Here is a 27077-nt window from a genome sequence, read left to right on the forward strand (position 1 = left end):
TGGAGGGAACGAGACATTGTGTCTTCCCCACCATGTCGCTGAGCCGAGCCACTGTTGTGGCTCCTCAGAAAAATCCTGAATGAACTCCCGTATTTGCCCGCTTAAATACACGTATGGCGGGGTATGCAAATACCGTCTGCCAACTTCTCATTGGCCTTTTTTCATAGATCAAAGGCATATATCGGCGCTCAAGAGAGACCCCTAGTGTCGCTTCTCCGACACAACGTCTCGTTCCCTCCATAGGGGTACGGAGGTTACATACGTAACATAGACGTTTTACTATAATAATAATAATCATAATAATGTAGTAGCCATCGCTGTTGTAACCATGGTTAATTTTGTGGTTATGATGGTTTTACTACAAATACCATGTTTAAACTATGGTCACTGTAGTAAAACCATGTCAATTTCCATAAGGTAACTGACACTATTCTATATGGGAGTCTCTATACGATTGTCAAATATCTAAAAATATTTTCTTTTTTAAATAGATTTAATATAGTTTGCTGCTTTTTGTTAGTAGCTTGTAATGTAGCTAAATACTTAAAAGAGTAACTTTGATTGTAGTTTTATGAGTAGCTTGTAGCTTAGGAATCTACAGTTTCAAAGTAGCTTCCCCAACACTGGTTTGGTAGAAACTTATTGATGATGTTGTCCATTAAAACACTTATTGTGTGTTATTAAGTAATTAATCTACTCTAAGAAAGTTCAATAAGTCTTACAAGTACAGTACTTTAAATGACACAGTAATAATGTTGTACTGGTGCACTTCATTTTACCAGAACCACATTAATAGTTATGAATAAATAAAGTTTCAAATGACTACAATGGGACAAACAATGTAAATGTAGGTTAGGACGGTAAATGCAGGTTAGGATGGTAAATGCAGGCCTGGCCCCCCATGTCAAATATAAGCCTTAAGCACTATAAGTTCCTGCATTTTAGCACAGAGCCAAAAGGTCATTAATAGCGGAATAAAGTACCCACTCAGAGTTCTTCCATTTGATTGCTTAAGTGCATGGTGATGGGAACTACACTCTAGCTCTTCGGTTTCCTTGATTCATCTCTGACCTGAATTTCAACACTCATCGCCTGTCTTCAGAGGAATAGTTCACCCAAACATAAAAATTCTATAATTTTTTACTCACCATCATGTCATTCCAAAACCATTTTTTGTTACTGTAGGGTGATTTCATTAGTATTCATTGATTTTTGAATGTTATGTTTACACATAAACATTTCTATGTTTGGATAGACAGTGAAATGTACAATATCAAAGTATCCACAGCATTTAAGCTAAAAGAATGCTGTGAATGTGTGTTGTCGCAAATTCCACCAAAGGACTCGTAAGCATTTGTACGTCTCTAAAGTTATTCTAATGAAAAATCCTTGTCATTGTCATTTCTGTGTAAGTGTATAATTTCAAATTTGTATGCTTGATAGAACTACAGATGTTTTTCATACAGTGACATTTCATAGTGACTACAAATGTCAAGTTCCAAAAAATTAACACGTTCCAAATGTAAGAACATTTACGATTTTAGTCTTTAGACTGTCACTGTCACAGTTGCTCTCAAATCAAATATGAAACTTGTGAGAAGAGACAAGAATAAATCTTGTGCACTAATTTAATGGTGCTTTTGTCAAGATGTGTATTTATTAATTTATGTATTTGTCCTTTTTGGACCTTGACAGTTATGGCCATTATGTCCTTTTATGTAAAAGAGCTGCACTAAAGGAACAGTTCATCCAAAATATGAAAATGCTGTCAAATTACTCTTACTCTCAAGATGTTACAGTCTCATATGACTTTCTTTCTAATGCAAAACACAAAGGATAATTATATGCCAGTCCATCTTTTCAATAAAATTGTTAAAACAGTTGATGGACACTTACTTTAAGTCTACAAAAGTGTCATAAAAGTGATCCCTGCGGCTTATGCATCACATTCCAAGTCTTCCCGAAGGCATTTGATTTGCATACAAAGGTTTTGGTGAGGAACAAACTGAAATAATAATTGAAAAAAAACTTTTGCATTTTTTAAGATTTAAAGTGATGATATTATCCACTGTCATTGTAAAACAAAATTATTCTTTAAGGAATAGTTCATGATTTTTTTCTTTCACCATCATGTTATCCATGACGTGTGTGGCTTTCTTTCTTCTGCAGAACACAAACAAAGATTTTAAGAAGAATATCTCAGCTTTGTAGGTCCACACAATGCAAGTGACCAAAGCTTTGAAGCACAAAAAAGCACATAAAGGCAGCATAAAAGTAATCAGTAAGATTCCAATGGTTTAATCCATGTCTTCTGAAGTGATCCAATCAGTTTTGGGTGAGAAAAGTCTAACATTTTCCGCTATAAATCTTGACATCTGGCAGTCTCCTTGGTAAACATTACCCTGTTGTAGAAGCAATCCTCTTCTCATCTTCAGCTTTTTTACAGATGGTGTGATGTTTGCTGGTAGAATTTATTGGTATTTCATTTAATCCATTCTTTCCTTTACCAGAGAAATGTTCCCCTGTGCCACTGGCATCAAAACAAGCCCAAAGCATGATCGATCCACCCCCGTGCTTAACAGAAATTCAGCACCCTTTTTTCTCCAAACATACCATTGCTCATTGCGACCAAAAGGTTATATTTTAACTTCATCAGTCTGCGGGACTTGTTTCTATGCATCAGGCTTGTTTAGATGTTCATTTGCAAACTTCTGAGGCTAAAATTTGTGGTGAGGATGCAGGAAAGGTTTTCTTCTCATGACTCTACCATGAAGGTCATATTTGTGCAGGTGTCGCTGCACAGTAGAACGGTGCAACACTACTCCAGAGTCTGTTAAATCTTCCTTAAGGTCTTTTGCGGTCAAACTCCTTTCTAGAAATCCTACGAGCAGTACTCTCTGAAAGTTTTCTTGGTCTTCCAGACCTCAACTTGAACTCCACCATTCCTGTTAACTGCCATTTCTTAATTACATCATGAACAGGAAACAGCTACCTGTAAACGCTTTGCTATCTTCTTATAGCCTTCTACTGCTTTGTGGGTATCAATTATTAAAATTTTCAGAGTGCTAGGCAGCTGCTTAGAGGAGCCCATCACTGCTGATTGTTGGGACAAGATTTGAGGAGTAAGAGTATGTATAAAGCTTTGAAATTTTCAACACCTGGACTTTTCAAATGATGATTGTGAACAAGCCGTAGCGCTAACAAGCTAATTAAGATCTGAGAACTTGGTAAAAGTTATCTGAAAGCTCAAATCTCTTGGGGAGCCCAAATTTTGTATGGTGCTCCTTTCTTTTTACACTCTTATACAAATTGTACAAAATAAAAATAATAGAGATGTCCCGATCAGCTTTTTTGGCCCCCGATCCTGATCCAATATTTAAATATTAAATATCTGCCTATACCGAGTCCCGATCCGATACTTGTATTTGCCTAGATAATAGAGCTGCAAACTGTTTTTTGTTTGTTTAACCTAACCCTAACCCTAAATAAAAATAACAGAGATGTCCCGATCAGCTTTTTTGGCCTGTCATACCCTGTCTTGTTTTTCGTTGCCCTTTGTTTGTCATTTCTGTCACTTTTGTAGCTCCTTAGGTTTCACTTTTGGCACCCTTGTAACTCCATAGTCTTGTTTTCCCTCGTGTTCACTGTTCATTGTTTTCACCTGCCCTAGTTAATTTGTCATTTGCTTCTGTTAATCACCTTGTCATCTAGTTTGTGTTCTGGTTGTTCATTGGCCCCTTTGTCTCACATTCTTGTATTTAAACCCTGTCTGTTTGTTCAGTCTCTGTCAGTCGTTGTTTGTTAAAGGAGGTATGTTGTTAGCCTGGTATGTGTTCCCTGCCTGAGTTCTCTGTTTGTGTTCATCGTGTTTAGTTTTCAGTTTTATGTTTTCTTTCCCCATTGAGGGTTGTTCCTTTGTGTTTACTTGTTTGTTTATTTAATAAATTCTTAACTGCATTTGGAACCGCATCTCCTCGTCTGCCTCTCTGCTCAAGCGTTACAGAACGACTGACCCAACAATGGATCCAGCGGTTCTCCAGGCAAGCTGCCACCTCCTGGACCTGAAGCAAGGAAGCCGCCCGGTGGAGGATCACATTAGGGACTTCCTGTACCTGGCAGGCGCCACCGACTTTCCTGACTCCTCCCTGGTGGTGTTTTTCCAGGCTAGCCTGACCGGTTCGCTCCAAGAGCGGTTGCCCACGACGACGCGTGGCTGGACGCTCGGCGAGTTCATGGAGGAGACACTTCTGGTATGAGCCTTCCGAGTTACCCGAGCTTTCCAGAGCTCCGCCTTCCGAGTTACCCGAGCTTTCCAGAGCTCCGCCTTCCGAGTTACCCGAGCTTTCCAGAGCTCCGCCTTCCGAGTTACCCGAGCTTTCCAGAGCTCCGCCTTCCGAGCTTTCCAGAGCTCCGCCTTCCGAGCTTTCCAGAGCTCCGCCTTCCGAGCTTTCCAGAGCTCCGCCTTCCGAGCTTTCCAGAGATCCGCCTTCCGAGTTTCCTCCCGAGCCTCCTTCAGCTCAGCCTCCTGCGGCTCTTCTCCTCGAGCCTCCCTCGGCTCTGCCTCCAGAGCCTCCAACGGCTCCACCTCCAGAGCCTCTTAAGCCTCCCACGGCTCCACCTCCAGAACCTCCCACGGCTCCGCCTCCCGAGCCTCCTACGGCTCCACCTCCAGAGCCCCCTACGGCTCTGCCCCCAGAGACTCCAGAGCCTTCCAGGTCCCCGCTCCTAAAGCCTCCCACGGCGCCGCCTCCCTCAGCTCCGCCTTCTGAGCCTTCCAAGCCATCACCCCCCTCGGCTTCGCCTCTCGAGCCTCCCTTGGCTCCGCCTCAGAAGTCCCCTTTGGCTCCGCCCCTCGCGGCTCCGCCGGCCTCCTCAGTGGCCACTCCTCCTCCCAGGCCCCCTGAACCGATCCTTGCACCACGGCCATCTCCTAGGCCACCAAGACCGGCCTCTGTCCTGTGGCCACCTCCCAGGTTCCCCAAACCAGCCCTTGCCTTATGGCCAGCCCCCGGGCCATCTAAACCTGTCCCTGCCTGGTCAATACCACCCCGGCCTCCTAAACCTGTCCCTTTGTGCCCCCGTGGACTGCCTTATTGCCCCTTGTGCCCCCATGGACTGTCTCGTGCCCCCTTGGACTTCCTGCCTGTCCTCTGTGCCCCTTGGACTGCCTCCTTGTTCTTGTGCCCCCTGGTCTGCCTGTCTGCCCCCGGTGCCATCATTTTGTTCTCTGTGGGTTTTCTGTCTTTTGTCTTGGGTTTTTAGGATCGTCTGGAAGCCGATCCTTTGAGGGGGGCTCTGTTATGTATATCCTGTCTTGTTTTTTCGTTGCCCTTTGTTTGTCATTTTTGTCACTTTTGTAGCTCCTAAGGTTTCACTTTTGGCACCCTTGTAACTCCATAGTCTTGTTTTCCCTCGTGTTCACTGTTCATTGTTTTCACCTGCCCTTGTTAATTTGTCATTTGCTTCTGTTAATCACCTTGTCATCTAGTTTGTGTTCTGGTTGTTCATTGGCCCCTTTGTCTCACATTCTTGTATTTAAACCCTGTCTGTTTGTTCAGTCTCTGTCAGTCGTTGTTTGTTAATGGAGGTATGTTGTTAGCCTGGTATGTGTTCCCTGCCTGAGTTCTCTGTTTGTGTTCATCGTGTTTAGTTTTCAGTTTTATGTTTTCTTTCCCCATTGAGGGTTGTTCCTTTGTGTTTACTTGTTTGTTTATTTAATAAATTCTTAACTGCATTTGGAACCGCATCTCCTCGTCTGCCTCTCTGCTCAAGCATTACAGGCTCCCGATCCGATATTTCAATATTAAATATCTGCCGATACCGAGTCCCGATCCGATACTTGAATTTGCCTAGATAATAGAGCTGCAGACTGTTTTTTTGTTTGTTTAACCTAACCCTAAATAAAAATAATAGAGATGTCCTGATCAGCTTTTTTGGCCCCTGATCCCGATCCGATATTTCAATATTAAATATCTGCCGATACCGAGTCCCAATCCGATACTTGTATTTGCCTAGATAATAGAGCTGCAGACTGTTTTTTGTTTGTTTAACCTAACCCTGACCCTAAATAAAAATAATAGAGATGTCCTGATCAGCTTTTTTGGCCCTCGATCCCGATCCGATATTTCAATATTAAATATCTGCCGATACCGAGTCCCGATCCAATACTTGTATTTGCCTAGATAATAGAGCTGCAGACGGTTTTTTGTTTGTTTAAAAAATAATTAAATAAACAAAGAAATTAAAAGATGTCTTCAGCTTAATGCATTTAACTTAGTGCAGCTAGCATTTTCATAAAACTCACATATAAAATCGACTTCTACTTAGAATGGTGTAATAGCTTATTTTAACTTAAATATTCAGGTACAAAAATAAATCACAAATACTGTTCTGTATGGATGAAAATAATCTTACATACACTTACAAATGGTGTAAACAGCTTGACTTGAACAGTCAGTCACAACCAAAAATTAATTCTATAAAAAAATCATTCCAAATTTCACAATTACTCTTAAAAGTGGCGTAAACAGATACACTTGAACAGGCCCAAGTTCAACAATGAATAAAAAAAAAAAACGAATTCAAAACATACTCCTTGCATTGTCACGCAAAATAACAATTACTTTTACTAATTACTGTTTATTTCCGACGTGATAAGCATCTCCTTGATGGCCTGGTTTACATGATCGGCTGTATGAGACCCACGAAACTGGTGTGCATTTAATACTGCACACTTAATCAAACGGAGGAATCAATCCAGTGTGCAGTGAGGCTGAGCAATGACATGGGGCAAACGTCAGAGCTCCATATGTCAGTTGTAAAACTAACATTCAGTCACATTGTTTTAAATCACCTCGTATGTTGTCACGAACCTTACTGTACAGCTCTGGTAAGGCGGTGTCTGGAAAGTAGTGTCGAGACGGCAGGGCATAGCGCGGATCCAAAAGCTCCAAAAGACGACAAGAACCTGCATTCTCTACCACAAAGATGGGCTGGTTGTCCAAAGAAATGAATTCAACCACTTTCTCTGTAATCTTTTTGGCCTTTTCGCGCTCTCGATGATATTTTCTTCGCTTTCTTGTTTAAAATATTTCCACTCTGCTAATTCTAAGTTATTTGTCAGTTTACGCTCTGCCGCAAATTGTGCTCAGCTGACTAAATGATCGGAGTAAGGAGATCAGACTGTCTGCCGATCCCCGATCAGTTAAAAAATGCCGATATCGGCTCCGATCCGATACTTGTGATCGGGACATCCCTAAAAAATAATACACTAATATTGCTTAAAATTTTGAAAATAATGTTTAATCTTTAACTTCAGTTAAAGAGCAGTTCATCTTCTACTCACTTTACTATTCACAGCAACAGAAATTTTGACCAGGGGTGCCCAAACGTTTGCATGCCACTGTATTGCCCCTTTAAATATATGCATGTTTACACATTTATTATGTATTTTTTTCGTGCTGCTTTTTTTCCTTTTATCGTATGCATAATTTGTAGTATTTACAATGAGTTTACATTATGTATAACAAACGTTAAAATGGTACCTGGGTGATTTCTTTACCACATCCGTGCTCTGTGCTTGAAAATGGATTGTGTGGATCTCAACTTTAAAAGATAATTGGATCAGGGAGGCCTAAAAGATAATTGGCTCCCAGAGCCCTTGCTAGTCATAATCCACCCTTGGTTTCCTTTATGTGCTTATTGGAGATTCAAAGTTTTGGTCACCATTCACTTGCATATAAACCTAGAGCTGAAATATTCTTCTAAACTTTGCATGTTCTGCTGAAGAAAGAAAATCATATACATCTGGGATGGTATGAGGGTGAGTAAATGATGAGAGAATTTTCATTTTTGGGTGAAGTATTCCTTAAATGTTCCAATTAAGAAAGAAATTCAGACAGGTCTGGAACAACATGAGGTTGAATATGTAATGACAGTTTTTTTGTTTTTTGTTTTCTGAACAAGCATTAAATGTGTGTCAAATGTGACTCAATTCTTAATCAGAGTTGAAATACACTGCACATTTTTTTTTTTTTTTTTTTTATTGATGATGTTGAAACTGCTGTAATAAACAGCTGTACAGAAGGTTAACAGAACTCAAACTCAACACAGCTGCAGTGCTGCACATCATCCCTAGTTTCACAGTAGTACAGTCGACCCCTATCTGCATTTCAGCATTCCCTTCCCTGGACTCCCTCCAATCTAGAGTCCTATTCTACCAAGGGAGTCTATCTGTGTTCCCCTAAGATTACACTGTTGGTAAAAGCCGGGTTTGTATTGTTACTGCCATCCATTAGGCTTATGCTGCTTCAGAAGGAAAACAGTGCCCTATCTGTGGGAAAGAGAGATCAGAAGTGGTAATAAATAACTTTAATTGATATTAGATATAAAAAATAGCATCAAGCATGGCCCCAGAATGCCGAGACATTCCTTGAGAGAAAGCTTTATTAACATCAATGCGGAGTCCATATGCAACACTGATTCGAGCTGTAGATCATGCCAATTATGTAGCATAACTTTTAAAGGGATAATTGAAATGTGTTAAAATTAAAATTCTGTCATCATTGACAAATTATGTTCTTAATTCAAATCTAATCTTTCTTAAAACAAGTTAAAAAGATCTAGATATCTTGTCTGGTTTTACAAATTTAGTAACGTTTGTAACAAGAAAACAAACTATTTGACAATAGGGTTAAAAAAATTATTTAAAGGTAAACAAGTTTTTTTTAGATTTTGAAAATATAATTAATATCCAATTCCATTGTGTTTATCAAGTAATTTTTTCTTGTTTTTACTGGGACACAAGTCAAAAAATACTTTTAATTTGTATTTATTTATTTTATTATTATTATAAAAAAAAAAATTATGAATTTATTTGCAGTGTATGACTTTTAAATGACATGAGGGTGAGTAAATGATGATAGAATTTAAATTTTTGTGTGATCTTTTTCTTTAAAATGCTTCCCAGAAGTATTATTTTTTGTACATGCTATTACTTTCAAACAACAGTGAGGAAAAAGTAGAAACTAATCTCAGCTAATTCTCTATTGAGCGGCTTTATGCAAAAAAGCAAATGTCTACTGAGAGAGTAGAGGGATGCCCTTGTATGTCTTCTTTCTGAATACATTTGGAGCCTTTACCTCTGCATAATTTACTGTAGGATGCATTCTTTATTAACCTGCTATTCGGTACACCTTGAGGCCAAGGATGAAAGTCTTCCTGAAGCTCTGCATTGGTAAACTTTCCTTGACTATCAAGTCAATACGGGCAGGATGCCCATGTGGGAGCGGATCTAGTTCCAGATGGATGGGGTTGTTTAAATAAGGATTAGATCATGATTGCTTGACCGATGATGTGGGCTTGCTTTGGTGGTGAGATTTAAAGGGACAGTTCACCTAAAACTGAACATTCCATCATTATTTAATCACTCTCATGTCATTCCAAACCTGCATGTAAAAATATTTTCTTACTCAGTTTTTGTCGTTTTCCAATAATTTTAAGATTGAATTTAAGATGAAGATCAGATTGAACAATTTTTTAGCAAATCAAAAAATGATTAGTGTAATGTTGTAAAAACAATTATCTTAAAAATCTCATAGGCATGAATAATTTATAATCATTTACTTAAAAAATGATATTTGCCAATGGATTCAATGGAAAAACAAGTTTTTTTTTCCAAATTGCAGCATTGTGATCATGTCTTTCCAATTTAGTCTTTTGAAAATTCATAATCATTTGTAGTACATGGCAAATTATTTTTATTTTTTTTGGCTCATATTGAAAATGATGACTTTTATAGACAAATAAACAAACCAATGAGCAATGTTATAATTATATTTCTTATGGAGTATTTCCATCTTATTTTCCAGTAAACATTTCTAAACATTGATGAAAATTCCCATAATTTACTGAACCTCATGCCATTACAGATGTGTATGAATTTCTTTCTTCTGCAGAACACAAACAAAGATTTTTAAAAGAATATTTCAGCTCTTTAGGTAATGCAAGTGAACACTGAAGATCCAAAAAAACAAACACATAAAGGCAGCATAAAAGTAATCCATACGACCCCAGTGGTTAAATCTGTGTCTTTAGAAGTGGTATGATAGTTGTGGGTTATAAACTGATTGATATTTATGTAATTTCTTCACAATAAATCTCCACTTTCACTTCCTCATTTTTCCTATTTTGTTGTTTGCCGATAGTTTGCCTACTGGTTGGGGCTGGTCAAAGGTGGAGATTTACTTAAATATTGATCTTTTACTCTCCCAAACCTATCAAGTTTTTTCAGAAGACATGGATTTAACCACTGGTGTCTTGTGGATTACTTTTATACTGACTTTATTTGCTTTTTGGACATTCAGAGATCTGGTCAGCATTCACTTGCATTGAATGGACCTACAGAGCTGAGATATCCTTCTAAAAATCTTTGTGTTCAGCAGAAGAAAGAAGGTCACACATCTGAGATGGCATGAGGGGAGTAAATGATGAGATAATTTTCATTTTTGGGTGAACTATCCCTTTAACCGCAACTAAAATCTAAACCTAACCGTTAACTTTAACCCCTAATCTGTTCACAGACGTATCCATTCTTAAAATAAAGTTGTGGATAGGAGGAAAGCTAAAATCTATTATATCCTTACATCAAAGAATTAGCATACAAGAGGCTTGAACCACTTATATGGTGCTTTGATTTGAGTTTTTTTGTGCTTTTTGGACCTTGATTCTTCAAAAATTCTCTTTTTGTGTTGCAAGTAAAAATAACACCAACTTGATATCATGAGGGAGAGTATATACAGACAGAATTAAAAATGTTGGGTTAACAGTTCCTTAAAGTTTTTCACATCCTAAACCATTGATGTTTTTTCTCAGAGTGGAGAACACCCAATGCTGAGATAACACTCCTCTAAACGCATTCTATAAACAACGGAGAGCATGTTGTGCGTGGAGCCTACCAGGGCTTGTTTGGTGTTGCTCGCAGTTGGAGCACAAGTCATCTCACTCACTCGTTAGGATGTATAACTACACTTTTGGGGCCTCTCTCCGCTGCTTTTGTTTCTCTGCCTTCTGTCTGTCATTCAGTGCCTTGTTATTGAATTTAAAACAAGTAGAGAAGGAAGAAAAAAAGAAAAGAAAAGAAAAGCAGGGTGGAATTACTTTGGAGTATTCCACAGAGAATACATCCTTATTTCTGATGGTGTCCTAGAAACATAAATCTCATTATAATTTGGAACATCAAGACAATCTACTGCGGAGTAACACAAAATCATTATTAAAGATAAAAAGAGATTTAAAAATAAAAACATTGGAAAATTCAAACAACTTCGATCTATACATATGCATAATACAGCAAAGAATGAAATACAGCTGTCTGGTGGATGGGGAGGGGTCTAGTCTGGATCTTTGAACATTTTGCAAAAATAACTTGTTTCACTGTCACAGATTTGGGCCTAAGAATGTCTTCTTGTTTTTCTGCAGCTTAATTACAATTTCTGCATTGGCTTTCTGTGTTATGTGTCGAAGCGCGCTTAATAAAACCACAGTTAACGAGAAATCCAACACTCATTACTTTTCTATTACATTCTAGCTAATTCAAAAAAGTAGTTCTGCAGAAAAAAATGTTTTGTAATATAACCCGTTGCCTCTTTCTACTACTATTTTTGGCTGTTTTGTTGCTTGAAGAGCTTGATGTTCAAAATATTCTTGGTAGGAGACACAAAACTCATTTAAACATTTAATTTTTTTCTAAGTAAATTATCCCTCTCAAACAATACACTGTTATCTGGCTTAAAGGAATAGTTCACACAAAAATGAAAATTGTGTCTTAATTTCTTCACCCACATGTTGTTCCAAACACACGTCTTACATTTGCCACAAAAAAAAGTGGTTTTTTTAAAGAATATCCTGGCCGCTGTTTCCCATTTAATAAAAGTTCCTCCGGAACAGATGCAGTTAAGCTCGAAAACAAAAATTAAATCAAATATTGCACCTTTAGATGGATTGCATTGGTGTTGACAGCTGTTACATAAAACATAATTGTGTTTGATGTCACCAGACATTTTGCCACAAGATTCATGAAAACCAATTTTTTTAAAGTGCTCAATTTGATTTGTGAGCTGTTGCATCAAGATTATCAGTGAATAAACATAGAATAACATAATTTTCATATATGGGTGAACTGATCCTTTAATAATAATTTCATAAGAAAGTTTGATCTAAAATACTTGTCTATGCTAACACCTTAACATGTATCTTTTTGTTACCTTTTTGTTTCTTTAAGCTACATAAACATACAAATATGACTATACGCATATCTCAGCTACGAGAAGGTTTTCCCTTGCTGAATGCATTAGGAAAACACAATTCCGTTATCTCCGGAAATGGAAGTGGAGCGTAGTTCTAGCGGGAAGACCAGCAGCTGTACATCATCACATCATTAGCTGGGTAACTCCTAGCCAATCACACGTAAGCCATTGCTTTATAAGTCCGCTCACAATCTATCACATTGCTGTTTCGGTGTGCTAACACTGCAACCTCCACCTCCCCACCACCACCAGTTGAGCCCTGTCCCGTAGGGGGGTAGGCTCCTCGCCCCTGCCTCCTATCTCCGGCAGGACATGACGGTCCCGGGTACAACTCCCTCGGACTGCCGGACGGGGCCTACGCCAAAGAGAGAGACATTACCTCCCGTTTTACATCTATCAAATAAATGGCATCTCAAACTTCACTCAAGCCTGCGTGTCTTCCCGATAGAACATGAATTATCTCCCATTGTTTGTTGCAGTCTGTCTTGTGTGTTTATTCGTAAGGAAACAGAGTGTAGCTGGGTCTCAGCGAGTGGCAGAATTTAGTGCTCACCGTTGTCCTCTTACACTTTGTTTATCTGACCCAAACCATTAGAGTATAAATGACTCTTACTCGATAAAATAATCTCCCCTTTCCTACAATCTACTGTTGAGGATCTAGAGGGGGTCATTACTATGTTCCCAGGGTCCTATGTTATCCAGATTTATAGGGTTAGGGGTTAGGGTTAATATTTATGAAATATAAGGCTAAATATAATGACTACCATCCCTGGAGTCGCGTGTTCGAATCAAGAGCCTGCTGAGTGGTCTCCTAAGCAACCAAATTGGCCTGGTTGCTAGGGAGGGTAGAGTCACATGGGTTACCCTCCTCATGGTTGTTATAATGTGGTTCTCGCTCTCGGTGGGGTGCGTGTTGAGTTGTACATGGATTCCACAGAGAATAGCGTGAAGCCTCCACATGCACTATGTCTCCGTGGTAACGTGCTCAACAAGCCATGTGATAAGATTTCCACAACGAAGACATTTTGACTAGCATAAGTTGACAAGCCTAGGCTTAACCAGCTAGGTTTTGCTGGTAAACAACATGGCTATGCTGGTCCGCCAGCTAGACCAGCAGCATAAACCTGTCTATGTGTTGGTCTATACTATCTTTGGAACTGCATACTAGTCTTTTCAGCAGGGATGGTACCCATTGATGCTCTGTTTTATATATATATCAAAATACTAAGAGATGACGTGGAGAGTAGACATGTTTTTGTTTGACAAATAGATCAGTAACTGATTAGCCTGCTAATCTAACATTCCATAATTTATTCCCTAATGTTAGCCAGCTAATCAAAGTTTCCCTTACTAAAATCTAGAAATATCTAGCCACAAATTTCCTACTCATTATTTTCATATGAAAACGAGCTTGTGATTCACAGTAAATGTTTGCCAGAAGTTTGCAGCTCTTCACCGTTACTTAGGGTGACCATAACCTGGTTTTCCAAAAAGAGGACCCCTTTGAGGGAGGGGGTAACAGTGTTACTATGAATGCAAACTTATACAGTGAAAAAGACTCTATTAGCATAATATATATATATATATATATATATATATATATATATATATATATATAAATAAACATTTACAACATTCTTTTGAATGTCCATGTACTAAAATAAAATATTTGTTTCCACTCAGCTGTCATTTGCTGCTACTGTCAAGCAACTGTTTGATTTTGTCTGTTTTGACACAACAGCGCTTCACGGAGAGAATGACAGGCAGGAATTTGGCCAGTGGCAAGCCTCTTATAATCGAGCAATTGGTGTGTGAGAAAGCAGGACTTACAAAGAGGGGTTAAAGCAATGCAAATATGCACGCACACACAATTAAGTATTAGACCAGATGCACATCATAATGCAACTAAAGCCGAATTTTTGCAAATTTAGAAATTCCGACCGGATGCTTTTTTAAGGTCTGAGAAAGAGTACATGTCCGGGAAAAAGAGGACGTATGGTCACCCTACCGTTACTTGTGAACCTGCAGAGAACTTGCAACAATGAAGAGTTTGCTGCAAAGCTCATTTGCATGTGAAAATAATGAGTGGGAAATTTGTGGCAAGTTTGTCAGAACCCCAAAATTACAATCATCCCATAATTTACTCACTCTCAAGCCATCCTAGGTGTATATGACTTTCTTCATTCAGCCAAACACAATTGGAGTTATATAACAAAATATCCCGGCTCTTCCAAGCTTTATAATCGGAATGAATGGTACCAGTTAATAAAGGTCTTCTGAAGCAAAGCGTTGCGTTTTTGTTTATAACTTTATAAACTATAATCACTGGCTATAATCCAGTAATGGCTGTCCGCACATTCACGAGAGAGTCGAGTTCTGGTGTATGACGTAGGCGTAGTATAAGCTCCAGTGAGAAGTGACGAACATGAATGCACAGAGGATAGAGGAAGCCAGTGAATGCGTGGACGGCCTTTTTTATATTCATAAATATCTAAGATGGCTTGAGGGTGAGTAAATTATGGGATCATTTTCATTTTTTGGGTGAACTAACCCTATAAGGGCATTGATTCACTGGCTAACTGTAGGGAATGGATTATGGAATGTAAGCTTAGCAGGCTAACAACTACCCAAGGGGCACAGAATTTAATGGACTAAATATTGAATGACAACAGTTTTTACTAGGAGCTTGCTGACGAAGCTATCTAGTCAGACCTTGACCCCTGGATATCACCAGAGACTTTTTAGCCTGAGAAGGAGCACTTGTGTTAAAATAAATGGGAGAAATTAAAACACTAAATATGGCAGATGTAGAAAAGGAAGTCCCACCTTACAAGTGAAAGAGCTAATAACCTTTTAGATGAAGATATTGCCTGTCAAAATATAGTTATTTTTAGTGATCTGAGCTAAAGAAGGACCTTTATGATACCACAGTGATCAGATTTTATTGCTGATTTGAAATATATGCTTTGGTCGTTATCCTGACCAATCATATTGGGGATTTCAATCTTTCTCCATTCAAGTAGGAGCTCTACCCTCATACCACATGTATCTGTAGAAAAAAGCTGCCCGGGAGTGTTCCCAAAATGGCTGCCGGGTGGACTGACTTGCCTTGATATCACCCAGTGATACATTTCTAGGAATTCAGAGTAGGCTGTACACCACTGAAAAAGCCTGATGTATAACAGCATTAATGCAATAGTGCAGGTAACATTGCTGCTTTATCACCTTATAATCCATTGTCTGAATAATGGAAGTTAACAAGGTAAAAAAAAAAATGTAAATATTTGAAGCAAAAATAACAGTAAATAATAGCTTCAGTGTTGCTCCTGTTTAGTAAAAGCTTGATTAGCATCCTTTCAATACACAATCATATAAATACCACAACATAAAATCATTTAAATTTCAATTCAGAACATTCTCTCTCTTTTTAAAAATAATTATTCTTCCATTTAGAAGCTGACTGAGCTATTCTGCAAAACCGCTGTTTTTTCCCCTTCCATTTCACATCCTAAATGCTCCTCCTCCATTATCCACAATTATTCAATCAGTTTCCTGCCACCTACTCGCCTGAAACTGCGGCTGTTCGCAGGGACAGATGTGCCTGCCAGCCTCCCAATCCTTTTAGTGGATCAGATAACTTTAAATGACTTCAAACTTTATTTATTTATTCAATTGTAATACTATATTTTCCTTTTGCAGTGCTGTGGTTCCATCACTCTCTAATGCCCCCAGGGTGACCAGATGTTTCTCCAACCATATGGTGTCCCAATATCTCTTTCTCTGTCTCATACAGTCTCCGTCTCCATCTGTCTTTTAGGCTGTGTAAACTTGTTACTTTATAGCTTGTCCCTGCATGATTGCAAATTCTTACTCTATAACTGACTGATCTGATTACCTGTAAAATTTTCACACCAATTAATCGGTGTTATATATATATAAAAAAACAACATAAATCAAATAACATTGTAATCAATGCATATTATGGTCGAGTATAGCATGTTAGCAGGATCGCCCCACCAAGCTCAGCCGAACTGAAGGGGGCTCATTAGATATAAGTTTTCAGGGGCTCAGTAAGAAGTTTGGGCAGGTATGTGCATTAGCACCATGAATGCACAATGTAAACATTAGAAATTATACATTATCCACCGCATGCTAATTCTGTTAGCTTAGCAACATGTTAAAGACTAACTCTATTCTTTCTTATTGGAGTGTTCATTTACAGGACCTTGCTTGCTGGTGTGGAGAACCACCTATAGAGAAAATCAGCTATTGCTTGTGCTCTCATTCTAACACAGGTTTAGTTAATACGTATCCAGAACATCAGAGTCTGCTGTTCAATAAGTAATTTCAGATGCGGAGACTACAGTGTTTGGTTGCTGGTTTTCAATTTCCCCAAACTTCCACACAGGCTTGCTAGTTACCTCTGTATTAACTCTGCATTCTACTTGATGTATCCCATAAAAAATATGTTGGTTTAACCTACTTTGTCAGACGTTACTGCATAAGGCACATTTAGATTACGTAAAATACAATTTTTAAGTGTAAACTGAAAAAATTAACACAATAAGTCATATAGGTTAGGTTGGGATAGGTTGTACTGCAGTTTAAAGTGTTTTCGGATCGTTTCGTGGACAAAACATTGATAAAATATGTCCAAGAACATTCAGAATACAAAGAACTCCAGACAACACGAGTTGTGGAAAATCAAATGTGATCTAGGAGCTTTAAACAGCTTTATACAGTTTGTGTCATTGAAGAGATGGTAAGTCTATCCCTAACAGCTTCATTGTCATTCCCATAAAAAATCTAAGATAGCACTAGCGTGAATAAGGTCTATAATTCAAGCAATTCAAGCTTGAAATACCACCCGTTTTCTCCAGGAGGCAAAATTCCTGTTGTTTAGGCAATGCGAATCTTCTGCTGCCTTCATGTGCTATTTTCCTACTTCCCACTTCTGAAGTGGTTATTACGAGTGTGTCTTGTTAACGTGCTTTGTTGTCAGAAAGAACATGAAACATAGACGACGCCAGATTCATTCATATTTTTGGAAGAACTTTTATTTTGACACCATAATACATATCACTGAAAATAATGCAATTTTTGTCAAATACAAGCTATTTGGGGGGCCTGGGTATCTCAGCAAGTATTGACACTGACTACAAACCTGGAGTTGTGAGTTCAAATCCAGGGTGTGCTGAGTGACTCCAGACAGGTCTTCTAAGCAACCAAATAGTCCAGTTGCTAGGGAGGGTAGAGTCACATGGGGTAACCTCCTCATGTTCGCAATTAAGATGTTCTCGCTCTCAATGGGGCAGGTGGTAAGTTGTGCGTGGATTGAGGAGAGTAGCATTAGCCTCCATATACTGAGTCTCCGCTGTGTCATGCACGGCGAGCCATGTGATAAAATGCGTGGATTGACTGTCTCAGAAGCGGAGGCAACTAAGTCCTCCATCACCGTATTTAGGTGAGTAACCATACCACCACGAGGATCTAGAAAGTAGTGGGAAAAGCATCCATCAAAAATATATTTTTTTATTTATAATTATTTTATATAAAAAATACTTTTTTCCTTTTTTGGTGAACTATACCTAAGCAGCTTTTTTACTAAAATGTATTTGCATAATATAAATTACATGACTGAGCAGTTTAAATAAGGGTCCCGTCTTAATGAGAAGCTGAGGTGGACATACATAACAGCTGAGCGTTACAAGAGTTTTTAAAACATAGTCAGTGTTGCTTTATTCAAACATGCTGGATCCTCCACCCACTTTCAACTCAACATTCAACTTGCTTTCTCCAACGCAATCTCCTTTTCATCTTTCTCTGCCCCTTAACCTTCATCCTGTCAATCTCCAGAAGTGCCTAGGGGCACTAAGAAAAGCAGCACCTGCTAATGATAGCTCGCTCGCTGTAGCGGTACGAAAACATCTTTAGCCATTTCCAAGCTCTGATTTAATTCACACTTTAAATACATGTGAATTGCTTGCAAAACTCGCCTTACCCCCGAAACCCTTGCCAGACCATGTGGTGAGAGCGAAGAAGCAATAGCAGGGGATAAATCAGGCTCAGCAGCATTGTAGAGCTCTGTGCGCTCTGCCTGGCTGCTGCACAGCCGCCCCGCAGCTCAAACTGCTTAGCAGGATCGGCTTTAGGATAGTCAAGGCAAAATCGACCACTTCATCAGCCAAACCACAGGCCAGGACTGAGAGTATAAAAACAGCAGGGAACCTATACTGGCCCATCATAACCCAGAGCAGATAATCCCCAACTATTTGTAACACATATGCATTTTGTACAAACTATTGTATGCTATATTATCTACTTCAGTAGTTCTCAACAGGTGGGACATGACCCAAAAAAAGGCTTGCAGGTCTGTTCTGATGGATCACAGGCAGCAGGTAAAAACAATGCTTAAGGCATTGGTAAATAATACAAATTAACCAACAGTAAAATGTGCATGGGTAGAATGGTAAAATAAAGAAACTTATTTCACAGCTCTCTGGAATACTTGATTTGGATTTGCCAATCATGCCATCCATCCAGTTGTCTGATATTTCTTAATAACAACCAGTGATATTTTACTGGCCATCCAAGTATTGCAATTTTCCTTACTCCTGTATTACTCCATGATCTCTATAAGCTAAAAAAAATATATATATATATATATATATATATATATATATATATATATATATATATATATATATATATATATATTTAGACTTAACATTTCAAGTCTATTTATTTATTTATTTTTCCTGTAGTTGTGTAATAAGTGTCATAATGAGCAGTCAGACGGTTCAGGTTTCTGGAGAGTCCTTTGTCTCTTTCTTCTCACATAACTTAATTTTAACTCAAATCATTAGTTTATGCCCATATATTTATTTATTTTGGAAGTATTGGTGTAATAAGCATGATAATGTACAGACTGCTGGAAATTATCTTAATAATTAACTTAACCCCTTTTAGGGTGAAACAAGATTCCTACATGAACACCATTATGGGGTTTATTTTACAATAATGCGACAGGCATGCTAGATTTGCAAAATGCTCACTGTAGACCTCCAGTCATGGCGTGATCATGATTTGAAGCTCGATTACACTTCAATGTGCCTGATGCCTGATCCTCTTCCAGGATCTGCTACAGCGTCTTGAACTGGCCAGCCTGATGTCTGAACTTTTTCTCACTTTTATATCTTTTACTAATTACGCTCAATACATTTGTTTCAAACAGGCAGCCCACAAGACAACTGGTCCATCAGTCCTCCCTTTGGCCAGTCCATCCATGTTGCCTGCCTTTCCTTAACACTAAAATGTCTTGCATGCATACTCAAAAAACATACAAAGAAGTAAAATATAAAAACAACAAAGTTTACCTTCTTGAAGATAACCATGTTCTCCCAAGGTCAGAAGATCACCAGGTGTGACTCAACTTTTTCAACAAATCTGCTTTGAGAAAGGCTGTTTTCACATTTGGTTTGATTACTTGGTCTGAACTCGAGTTCCCTTTCACACCCGTTCACCTCCAGTGGCCGGTTGCACCAGCTATACGCAAGTTAAAACTTAACCTTGTTGTGGCAGAAATGGGCACAAAGTCACAATTTACACACTATTAAATATTTGAGTGTTGCACCATTAAACTTAAGTGGATGTAACCCTACGGGTAAACTAAATATTTACGGAAGCCTCCGACCAGGAGTAATGGGTGGAATAAAAAAGCAGACTGATATTTTAAGACATCAGTGAGCTCATGTTTTTGCATGACAGGCATCAATAATTTCGACATACATTATGATGTTGACATTTCAGAGAGAGACAAAAAAAAAAAACTGACCTTTAAGGGGCTCTTCAGCATGAAACCGATCTAATGGTGCAGTTTTCAGGATGCGTCGCCTGGTGTCAAGTTTCAAATCATTCAAAATATATAGAGGATATTAAAATGAATAAATGTCTGTTTTTCCAGCCTGTTGAATTAGAATCAATTAGAATCAAGGGATTTTTATCACCCCTCATTTATTTTAGTCAGAGTACCTATAATATTTGTTAATTACACAGAGAAAATATACTATTTATTAAATCTACTTTTATTATGCATCGTATTGTAATGGGGATTTAATTGACTATATTTATTACAGCTGACAGTTACGTGAATAAACAAGGTTTAAACATCAAACGTAACAAGATCAGATTGAAGTTCACGGCTTTTTAACACTTCTGTACATTTAATTTACATTTTTGCATTTGGCGACTTACAGTACACTTATTACAGGGACAATCCCCCCAGAGCAACCTGGAGTTAAGTGCCTTGCTCAAGGAAACATTGTCGGTGGCTGTGGGGATCGAACCAGCAACCTTCTGATTAACAGTTATGTGCTTTAGCCCACTACGCCACCACCACTCCATATTCTGTATACAAATTTGAAGGCTGCTTATTGGATCAATACAGGTAAACGTCATATTATGTGACTACGCATTACTTTACAGAGAGCTTATGACCTACTTGTTAAGTCTTGCCTTATGAACAGGTGATGCAACCAAATTAAGCACTGACTTAGTTACAAACTAACTAGTAGTTACTAAGCCCTTAGTGTGAAATTTACATGAGAAATTACACACAGCTGGTGCAACCCTACCCAGGTCTCTTGTCACATTGTGATAATGCATCGTTCGCTACGTTTGCATCATCAAATTGAGTACCACAGTGAGTACTATTGAAGCAAACCCGAAAAATTTTAATTTCTAGTTTTGATCTAACCCATATAAATACTTTTGTTGGTGTAAACTAATGTAGTAAGGTTGATTTAGTCATATTAAATCATATTTTGACCAAATTCATTTATTTAGCACTTTCTCCTGTGTTGTTTAAAAAAGATATAATGAGGAAGAAACCTTGAGACGAACTGGGAAACAACTGAGGAACACCAGAGGTTTCTTTACCCCCACTTACCAAATTTTAATTACATTGATGGATGATTCCTACTCACATTCTCTCAAATATACTGTTTACATGGTAATAGAGATAAAGGGAGAGATGGAGAGAGATGAAGGGGGTGGAGAGAACTCTATGGAGGTTTGACAGTGTTTTCAGGCCTCATCACTCCACCAAAACACATGAATCTTTCATCAGTCAATTCTCTTTGTTTTGAATGCAAGCGAATCAACCAGATCAAATTCGGCATCTCTGCATCTCCAGCAGGCTAATTTGAGAGGAAAATTCAGTGGCCCTATACAGATTAATGCAGATCCCCCCCACCACCTTTAGAACAAAAACATGCCCTGATATAATGTGATTGTTTTGAGAGACATAACTAAGAAAACAAAGAAGAATAAAAAGTGCAGATTATGGATATCCATTTTACTTGCATCTAATTAAGTGCCTTTTATTCATGGACGTCGCATCAAACAAACACATGAGATTAGCATTTTTTATATTTGTGCAATATACATCAGACATTTAGTAAACTTAAATTGAAAATATGTTTTGAGTTTCTTAACGTCATAATTTTCCAAGATGTGTGTAATGGATAGTGTTTTCGAAAGTCTCCATTTTCAGTGTCACAGTCTGTCTTCCTTGTGTTTCCTAGGACTCTTATTTTGAAGTTTCCCCCGGACTACATACCCATCACTGCCATCTGTTCCCCATTGTTCTCACTTATTTTCCATTTCCTCTTTAGCCCTTGTGTGTATATATACCCTCTAGTTTTGCATTTCTTTGTCAGTGCTTTTTTGCTGCTTTATGAGTTTATGTTAGTTAGTTTCACTATTACCATCTTCATTAAAAGCCTGCATTTAGATCCAGCATCTCCCATCTCATCTCAGCAACCATCCTTTATATTCAGTAGAAGAAAACACTGTTCCAGTGTGGAAGTGAGATGTAAACGTAGCAAAAGCAAAATGCGCTTTCAACCGAGCGTATTAGACAATTTAGTTAAAAAGACAAGTCAATGAGTACAATGAGGAAAGTGATCTCGTTACATTGAATTGGATATTCTTGATGGTACACATGATGATGGTGATTTTTAGTTTAATATTTGTTGAGCATGTATTATTGCTCACGTTGAGCAACGTATTATTTAAGTTAGATTTTTCTTTTTTTTTTTTCACTTTATGTTACATTTGAAGCAAAATTTTATTAAATGATTTTATACTGGTATGTGTTTTTGACAACCCTGACACAGCTCTGACCCAATGAAAAAAGAAAGCTGTGTCCCAAATAATGCACTATACACTTTCAATATACAGTACACTATGAAGTGTATACATTTTCAAAGTGTAGTATCATCCCAAATGCAACACTTTCTCAACCAATTTTTTTACTACATAGAAGCATTCGCCAACACTTGTATTTCAAGAACGTACATAGTCACACAGCGTGTTACATTCTCCGTCCCACTAACTCCACTATGTAAGGCAAGCTGTGTGCTCTGAGTGCATGAAGTGTCCAACATTTCACACTACTGTACATTTTGACGGCTGAAGAAGAGCATTATCCGGGTACACATAGTACACTTATTTTTGTTGCATTCTCAGTGATAACATACTACTCACTCTACTTCTACTTACAAATGGTATAGAATAGTGCAGAAGTGTGCAGTTTGGGACACACTTTATGATGGTTGGCTAGTTTCAGCTGGTCGCCCAACCTGGTGAGGGTGGTCAGTTGGCTGGTTTTGTAGAGGTTTTTGGGCACTGTTTAGCTGGTAAGGTTGGAGACTAGCTAACACCAGCCAACAAGCGTAGTATTAAGTTTTAGTTGTTCTGCTAGGCATGGTATAGAACAGTGTGGTCGAAACCAACTCGGGTCAAGAGGGACTGGTACAATTGAGTCACTTACAATTCAGCTGTAGTTTTAATTCTGCACTACACTCTACACTAAAATCTCTCCAAAATATCCAGTGATTGTCCTAAGTACATGAACTAGCATTCCAGTGAATGACAAGGCTTTACAGCCAAGGTTCATTAAGTTGTTTTGTCTCTCAATCTAAACTGATTTATGAGTTCATGCCTGCACAAGGGTTCAGGTGAATAGGGAAAAAAAGTCAAGGCCATGAGAGCAGAGGTTTTAGCAAGACAGCGAAGCATGCTTTTTGAAGTGTGTAATTTTTGTGACACTAGCATTACCAAACGGAAGAGACCTTTTCAGCTGTGATGTAAATTTGTACTCAAACCCGGATCTGGAGAATCCTATGGGTTTTAAAATGCATTCTTTCAATTGATGAGTAAAATAAGGTCTGTGATAAAGATTACTGAAAGATACTTGGATGTTTTGTCCTACAACATAAATTACAAAGCAGTTAGCATGTTGCTAATGCCTTGCGCTTGCGTCACGCATGAGGTAGTGTAATCAAGCTTCAAATCATGATCGCCAAGGAGAACGCAGCTGTCAAGATTTATAGTGAAAAGGGAGTTACATTTTGGTCTGTTTCTCACCCAAAACCATAAAATCGTATTTCTTTAGAATACTTGGATTAAACCACTTGAGTCATATGGATTACCTTTGTTCTGCCATTTACCTGTATTTTATGGAAAAAATTACATCATATATCCTTCTAAATAATCTTGGTTTGTGTTATGCAGAAGAAAGAAAGTCATAAAAGTTTGAGACATCATAAGGGTGTGGAAATGATGAGAGAATTATCATTTTTGAGTGAACTATTACTGTAAATAAACAGTAGTGTCTGCTCTGATCAAGCTTCTACTGCATGCACCGGTAGTACCCATGTCTTTGAGTTTTGACCGAGTTTGATACATTGTAATTTTTGGATTGCTTGGGACAGAAAGAGACTTTAGCTTAGAAGTCAAACTAGAATGATAAAAGCAGGAGATACAATTGAACCTTGTGAAGCATCATCAAGGTTAGCAAGGACACACAGTGACAGCATCACGCATCCATAAACATACAATCTGACGACTGCGAGCTTGCCAAATGGCATATACAAGGTTTAAGTCGCTGGGGCTAATGCAAGCTATTAATTACAAGCTCGGGGTGGGTGTGACATTTAAAGAGTGGGGAAGAGGCTGGCCTGTTCACTCAGCTGTTACAGTAAGCTTATTAAAGATTTCACAGCATCATTTTGAGCCATGAGTAATTCCCACAAAAACCCTTGATAAATGATTGCATTTATTTAACAACATCAGAGAACAAAGATAACAGGTGCAAATAGGATACTGGGATGATATGTAAAATTGTATTTCCCTGTTACGATCCAGTGTTGTTTGTTTTATCTATCTAATGTGTTTCTCTTTTTCCCTGTGTGCGTTCAGTGATTGAGGGATTGAATAGCTCCACCCATTGGGGATTGTGGTTGGAGGACTAATTGATGCGGCTGGCTTATAATCAGGAGAGCTGCTCTCTGGAAGGGAGGTTGTGTGTGAGTTTGGGCTGGTCAAATATCTCCCCTCTGCCAGACCAACTGGCTGATCAACGAAAGCCACAGCGATATAGTTCTGTTATTTTTTTTCTTTTGAATGCTATTTTTCCAGTGTAGGTTTATTTGTATGTACAGGTATATTCTTTTCATTCGTTAGGTTATGTATTTATTTATTTTCTTTTCTTTTCTAATTGGGTTTGTTTGTTGTTTTGGACCTTTGAAGCAAAAATAACTATTGCTCCTCTTAACTTTAAAGTATTACTTAGTTATTAATAAATAACGATTTACCTTTTATCTTTCATTTGTTGCATTACTTGGTCTGGCATTTGGCTGGAATTTCTTTCTACTTTGTTTCTCCCTCACCCCTTAGACGAGGGATTTATATATTCCCGCTGAGAGCTGAAGAAACAAGCATGACGTTATCGAGCAGCATTTGGTTCATCAGATGAACCAAATGCCGGGTGGGGCCGGGTCATGATTATACACACCCGGTCCCTTATCAGGCTAATTAAGCCTCTGAGAGGGATAAAGGCCAATTGCGGACGGTGGTGCAACGAGAGAGATCGTTTAAAAATATTGTTTATATCGCCATGCATTAGCCTGATAAGGGACCGGGTGTATATAATCACAACCCGGCCCCGCCCTCCGCCCTGTCACAAGCATTAATAAAATAAAATACAAATAAAAACAGCAGCAAACTTAAGCTAACTGCCTTGTGGTAACAAAACTGGAGGCAAACGTTGATCTGATAACGAAAAGTAAACATCAGAAATCAGATGACTGATAAACATTTATTAAATGCATCTAACAGCCTGTTTACCGATACACTAATTACGTCTGGAGTTTGCATCAGGGCAGAACAAGTAACTTACACAACTTACACGTTGGCACTATTTCACAGCGGACCCCTCCTCTTCCAAATGTGAACTCTAAGCTATGTTGTGATTGGTCAATAAGGACATTGATTACAGACAGGCTCGATTACTCTCCCTTAGTACCCCAGATGTCATTGTCAAATGTACCTGAATCTGAATATAAAACCTGAAAAAGTATATTAAAAATGTTATATGAATTTAACAATCTGAATTCATGCCACATACATTTGAATTTCAAGTTTGTTATAATTCAAGTTCAAAACTGCAAATTAAATTTAAAGTAAACATGTTCAAATTCAAGTTCAATATGTGCTAAATCGACAGATTTGTGTCATGATGTGGATTACCACAAAAAGTAAAAAAAAAAAAAGAAATGTGTGTTTCCCCACATATTTCATTCAATACATTTCTGCCTTTAAGCCCTCCACAAATGTAGTGCATTCATTTTCATTGTAAGTGCCTCAACGTAACATTGATTTTTGCTTTTTTTAATGAAATGTAGGGACAAGTCGAAATAAATGTTTTGTGGTAATCCACATCATGCCACAAATGCTGTCGATTTAGCTGATCTTGTATTGAACCAGGGATATTTCTTTAACTAGTTTCATGAGGAAGATTGCCTGTCATTTACTACAAAGTTTCATAATAAAACTGCCAACAAATCCTCAGCACATTGTTAAAAAAGGGATATTTCTCTTATCAATTGCACTGCAGGGAATTCTGTCAACAGTCAGTAGCATTTTGACAGTTTCATTCTTTTGTTGTGTGAAAATGGCTCTTGATTAATGTTTGAAGCGGTTGCAGGCTTTGTCCTCCTCAAAAAGACACCCTTTGTCACTTCTTAATCTTCCTCTCTCTCTTTCTTTCACCGTTCCTCATGTTATTGTCACCTCTCTATCTGAGAGGGAGTGCTTTCACCATTTAGCTCACATTCTCTCGCTGTATGCGGTCTCTCTCTCCCCTTATCTGTCTCATATTTGTCTCTCTAGCCATCTGTCTATCTGATTTACTACTAATCTGTTCATTAGACTGTCCTTGTCATCCCTGGCTAAGTAACCAGATCTCCTCTGACCATGGGCTGTTACTCTGGAATGGTGATGTGAAGTGCTAAGGAGCGTTTTCTTTGCAGCATTTTTTGATAATATTTCTTATAAGCAAAGTTGGTCAGCGATGACCTTTGATTTGTCCCGCCTTGCCACATATGACGAGGGGAAAAATACACATTGTTGCAGGGTAAGCAAGGAGTGAGGGGAAGGGCAGATCGTCATCCATGGCAGTCGGCCACAAATCGTGCTACAATTCCCCAGCATTGCATCTAACTCTTACTGGGAGTGTGTGGGGGCATGTCCAGCGCACATCTCATTTGGCAGTTAACTTTCCCGCTCTGCTCCTGGACCTGTGAAGGACACCAGGGTGCACACAGGGTTACCTATATAGGCTGTGTATATATATATATATATATAGGCTGCAGGCCTTATAGGAAGAACTGCAAAGAAAAAGTCACATTTGAAACAGAAAAACAAAAA

This window comes from Xyrauchen texanus, chromosome 13 (assembly GCF_025860055.1).
Source record: "Xyrauchen texanus isolate HMW12.3.18 chromosome 13, RBS_HiC_50CHRs, whole genome shotgun sequence".
NCBI classification, from domain to species: Eukaryota; Metazoa; Chordata; class Actinopteri; order Cypriniformes; family Catostomidae; genus Xyrauchen; species Xyrauchen texanus.